Source organism: Arachis hypogaea, chromosome 13 (assembly GCF_003086295.3).
Source record: "Arachis hypogaea cultivar Tifrunner chromosome 13, arahy.Tifrunner.gnm2.J5K5, whole genome shotgun sequence".
In the NCBI taxonomy this organism is placed as follows: domain Eukaryota; kingdom Viridiplantae; phylum Streptophyta; class Magnoliopsida; order Fabales; family Fabaceae; genus Arachis; species Arachis hypogaea.
The window spans coordinates 33,965,220-33,971,041 of NC_092048.1; positions in this window are offsets into that span (position 1 = coordinate 33,965,220).

Genomic DNA, 5,822 nt, shown 5'->3' on the forward strand with positions numbered 1-5,822 from the left:
CTTAGTCGCCAATATAGAATATACATAAAAATATAGAATATATATTTAAAATGAGTTAAACATATATATGTTAGAGTAAAATTATGATCAATTAAGATTAGTTAGTATCAATTATATTTATTTAGCATATCTGTATATTTATTGTAGGATATTACGCTTTTATTACTTTGATTCTTTTAGCACCTAATATACCCTTATATATTGTATCATTCATCATATACTGAATAATACACAAAAACACCTTCTTTAGATTACTCTCTTATTTTTAACACGATATCAAGAGTTTAGGTTTTCTTTTTCAATAGAGATTCGTTCACAGTCATTTATATTTTTCTCTTTCGGTAGTGTTTTTCTGCTCCTGTCTCTGATCCTTTTCCGACGCTGTGTTTTGTAGGCGACTATACCATCGTCTTCGTCTCGCCATTATGAATCCAATGAGCCCAACCTCGTCGTCGGAGATTGCTTGACGCACCGCCGCAACCTTCATTGCCCGTTTTTCCTGTTTTTCCTCCAATGCATCCAGCACCGTTGATCACCATCCATAATCAACGGTCTAGAATCGTATACGTGTCACGGGACAGCACCTCCCCGCAAACCCGCGTGTCAATCCGCCCCTCGACCTGACCCAGACCACTTCTTGACCCACGTGTCAACCCTCGCTGACTCAACGTTGACATGTCTTCCCTCTCCACTCAGACATCGCCATGTGTCTGCTGACGTGGCACATAGTGGGACCCATCCTAAGATTTTTGGATGAGCTCTTTCTAAATTTGTCCTCCATTTCTTTGATTTTTGCTTCGATCTTGTAGTTTCCTTCTTTGTATCTACTATTGTGGACAAATTATATATTTTTCAGCCTATCCCTGTTGTTCCGAGGGTTACCTGAAACTGAAGGTCGATCTCGGATGAGATCTGCTGTGGTGGTCGGAGCTGTCGTGTCCAACTTGTTGGAACTGGTGGAGCTGGAGAGGCTGCTGATCCTTCGTCACCGGAATGTGGTGGTACCTGCAAGAGACTCCAATACTTAAGTTAGCATGGGCTTTAAACAGGTTTTTAGTAGAATCAGAGTATGAGTTATACGTGGGTGCTCCAGTGTATTTATAGTAGTGTGGGCTGACTTTTCTTAGATAAGATAAGTTAGTTATCTTATCTTATCTTTAAGTGAGATCATCTTATCTCTAAGGGGAACCGCCTCTATCTTTCTAGGCTTTAGTTGCCTTTAGATTGGGCTAAGTCCCTTAGTTTGGGCCGTCTTGGGCTTCTTGTAGCGATTTGGCCGAACTCTTTTAATGAAGAGGTCGGAAAAACTGACTTGAAGAGGTCGGTTGCTTTGTCTTTGATCACCCCAGGTCGGATAGCTCGACCCAGGGTATGAACACCTGTTATCCTTAATTACTCCAACTATACTCATTGGGTTGAAGTTATAAGAGAATTTCTTAAAGGGCACAAATTGTGGCGCTACATTACTGATGATATTGTTTGTCCTGTTAAGCCAACTATGATTGACAAATCAAAAGATGGGACCTCCAAATTCAAGGAGGAAGACTTTGCAAAAAAAAATTAGATGATTGGGATAGTAAAAGTCACCAGATTATCACTTGGTTTTGCAACACTTATACTTCAGGTATTCATTTACATTTTGGGCATTTTGAAACTTCTAAAGAAGTATAGAATTATTTGGCAAAATGCTACACTATTTTTGACCTCTCTCATCAGTGCCAACTGCTAAAGGAGCTTCATAGCCTTAAGCAAGAATGTGGACAAGCGGTCTTTGATTTTCTTGTTCAGATGAAAATAATTTGGGATCAATTGACATCTTGTGAGCTTATTATTAAAGATACAATTGATGGTAATGCATAATAGGATTATCACAACTAAACTTGTTTCATACAGTTCCTCATGGCTCTTATTGATAACTACGAGCCGGTTAGGGCTTCTCTTCTTCATCAGAATCCTTTGCCTAGCCTTGAAGATGTGCTTCCTCATCTTAAGTCTAAAGAAACACTCCTGGAGTTGACTCGCTCTAATAGTGAAACTGTCTTTGCTGTCACCAAAAGAAAAGGTAAATTTTGTCAAAACTGTAACTATTTTGGGCACCTCTTCTTAGACTGTCCTTCTATTGAATGTCAAAAATATAAACAGAAAGGTCACATTGGCTCCAATTGTCCAAAACTGTTCTACCATTATTGCAAGCTCTTAAGACACTTGATTACTACCTGTCCTATTCACCCATCACATTCAGATCAAAACAAGTATTAATCTCGTCTCCCAACAAATCTAAGAATGTGGCTTCTTCAATGCTCTTGCTGCTGCTATTGAATCCACCAACTCTACTTCTCTCATCCCACCTTTTGTCTTTCCATCTGACATTGAGTCTTTTGTTAAGCAACTTCTCTCCTCTATAAGATTTGGCATTATTTCACTTAGGAAGAAATTTGTTGACTTCTCTGCTAATTGCTTGGTAATCTACTCTACTTGTACCTCTAAATTTTTTATGGAGGCTTCTTGGTTTTTGAAGTTTCTTCTTGTCTCTTGCATAAAGTCTTGGGTTTGTTGAACAAACTCAGTAGTGGATTGAGATAGTTTCTACAAGAAAAGCTCAAGAGGTGATGATTCTTGAAAGGTTTCATATGGAACGTTGACGTTTCTTTATCCTTGATTCTCCCAACCAAAATTAAGGTGACTCCTCCATCCAGAAAAATATAAGTCGTTTCTTGGCCTTGAGAATTGTCCCATGTAATTTAATTGCTCGGTGAGAGACTGAACTTCTTTGAATAGCCTACACCTTTTATTCTTGCGGGCTCCTCCACACAAGTCACACATAGCAACTTGTGTTTCAGTGGCTGAAACTTGCATTTGTTTCGTTTTTTGTGAGTGAGGATTTGTTGAATCATGAGTTTGTTCATTGCTAGGATTGTATCCATGGTGTCCGACTCTATCACTTCCTTGTATATACAAACACAAAAGAAATAAAATACATCATGTGAAATAAAGAAGAAGAACAAAGAAGAAAAGAAGAATAAACAGAAGAAAATAAAATAAAATAAAGATCTAATTTAGTGATTCAATCGGATGTATGTTGTTAATCTTAGTTAATCCCCAGAAATGGCACCAAAAACTTGATAAGCCAAAAATTTGATACACTCGAAAATTGGCAAGTGCACCAAATCGCTCCAAGTAATACCACGGTGAGTGGATATCGTTTTCACGAGGATTAAAGGATTAAATCAAGCAAATTCTAATTGAAACTTCTAATTAGATCAATTGAACTTTTATAAGAGGAAAGATGTGAGTCTTGAAGTAATAAAGAAAAGTAAAAGAGAATGTTTGGTGTTAATGAATGAATGCTTATGAATTTGAAGAAAAAAACAGTAAATAAAGATGTGAAAGGTTTCGGAGATGTTTAACTTTCAAAAAAGAAAATCCTCATGTTTATTTATTTTTTATTTATTTTGATTCATACAAATACTTTCACGACAAATCATATATAATCAAATTCTAATTCTTTAACAATTCAATTTTTCTTTAACTTATTTAATCGACAATTTCTTGGTCAATTAATTAAGAAAAAGAGGTTAAGTGCAATTTTAATTTAACATCGCATAATATTCAAAGCTATTCCTAACTGAATTAATGTCACATATTGTAGTCCTAGACAATTGAAAATTATGAGAATGAGTTTCAAGCTAGTTCTGATATTAAATTTCTCAAAGTAATAACAGAATTCAAAACAGAATTAGAATATTTTTTAATACTTCTAACCATTAAAGATGAAGAACAAGACTCAATCCTAAAAACGTATCAATGTATAAATCAAAATAAAAGAAACAATTAGATTACCAATCCATAAAAAGTCAAATAGAGCTTCTAACCCTTAACATAGGAGGTTTAGTTACTCAAGATAAAGAAAACCAACTAAAACTAATGAGTTGTTAGATGATGATGGTCGGGATCCGAGGATCCTCGATGCCCTTTTGTGAATTATCGTTCACTTATTTATATCCTAAATCCTATCCTAGATTTCAAATTCAAAAACTAATTCTAATCTTATCTTTAGAAGGATAAGGTAACTAAATTAATAATTCAAATCTAAACTAAACTAGTTCTTATCTTTCTATAAAAAGTTAATGATAACTAATTATTCAAATCTTGAATCTTTCGGTTGAATTTAGAGCTTCTTGGGAGAGGAGCATGGGCTTGGTGCTGGACTTTCATGATTGGTGCCTAACTTGGATGCAATTTTGGACGCTTGGGAGTGAAAAATCACTTGAAGTCGGGCTCCTAGATTTGACGTTGGGTGCTTAGTGTATTAAACTATCCTGGCACTGGGCGCCACCTCTGGAAGTTGGCCGCCAACCCTTATGACTTTGTCGAAGGCATTGGGTGCCCAAATGGGTGCTAAACTTGGAAATTTTGAGTACTAGGCACTGGGCTTGAAGTTTGGGCACTGGGCTTGATGGATTTGGGCACTAGGGGCCTGTTTTGTCAAATTCAAGGCATTCTGGCGCCCGTTTTCCCTTAAAAAACTGATCATGAATGCATAATAATTCTAAAATAACTACAAATATATGATTAGTTATAAAAACTTAATTAAAAATATAAGAACTTCAAATTAAAATACAAAACTACTTAAAAAAGATATATGAAAATCATTAAAGATACCAATGCATTATTCTTGTCAAACTACAAAACAACCAGCTTTATTTTTTTCATAATAATTCATTTCTTGCTGCTCTTTTTTTTATCTTATTCCCTCTGATGTTTAGGGCCCCGTTCCCACCGCTTCTATGGGAAGGGCTCGATACTTTGTAGTATTTATTGATGATTATTCACGTTTTACTTGGGTTTATTTGATGACTAATTGTCATGAGCTGCCTCAACTTTATATTAACTTTGCCACTATGATTAAAACTCAGTTTTTCAAGGTCATTAAAATTTTCCGACGCAATAATGCTATGGAATATCATGATTCCAAACTCTTAAATTTTCTCGCTGAACAGGGTACTTTGTCTAAGTTTTCATGTCCTGGTATCTCTCAACAAAATGGAAGAGATGAACACAAACACCGTCATATTCTTGACTCTGTTTGTGCAATGCTTATTTTTTCTTCGTGTCTTTACCATATTTGGGGCGAAGCTGTTCTCACTGTTGTTCATGTTATCAATAGACTCCTTTCTTTTGTCCTTAGTAACACTACTCCCTTTGAGTGTCTTTATCATACTTCTCCAAATTATAGCTCTTTTCTTGTTTTTTGTTGTGTTTGTTTTTTCCTTCTTCAGCCTTATGAACATAATAAACTTGAACCTCGGGCTCGCATGTGTTATTTTTTTTGTTATGGCACTGAACACAAGGGTTATCTTTGTTGGGATCCTATCTCTCAACATATTCATATATCTCGTCATGTTGTATTTTGGAAGCATCACATGTTGTCTAGTTTCTCCTCTTTTGAGTCCATTTTTTCTACCCAGTCACCATTTTTCATTAACCTCAATGTTGTTCTTTTTTCTAGTGATGATACTACAGGTTCTATCTCAAGTCAACCTCTCAAGCCTCCTACTCTTCCGCCTTCTCCATCTCCCAATGATTATAGACCGGATGATGATCCTGCTCCTACTGTCACGCCTCTTCCCTCCACTCATTCTTCTAGGTAAGAAATCCACCTCCTCACCTTCTTGATTATCAAATTTTTCTACTATTCTTCATTACCATGAACCTAAGTCATTCAGAGAAACCTCCACAAATTTAAATTGGCATCAAACAATGCAAGAAAAAATCCAGGAACTTGAGAAAGCACACACTTGGGACTTGTTTGCTCCTCCTTC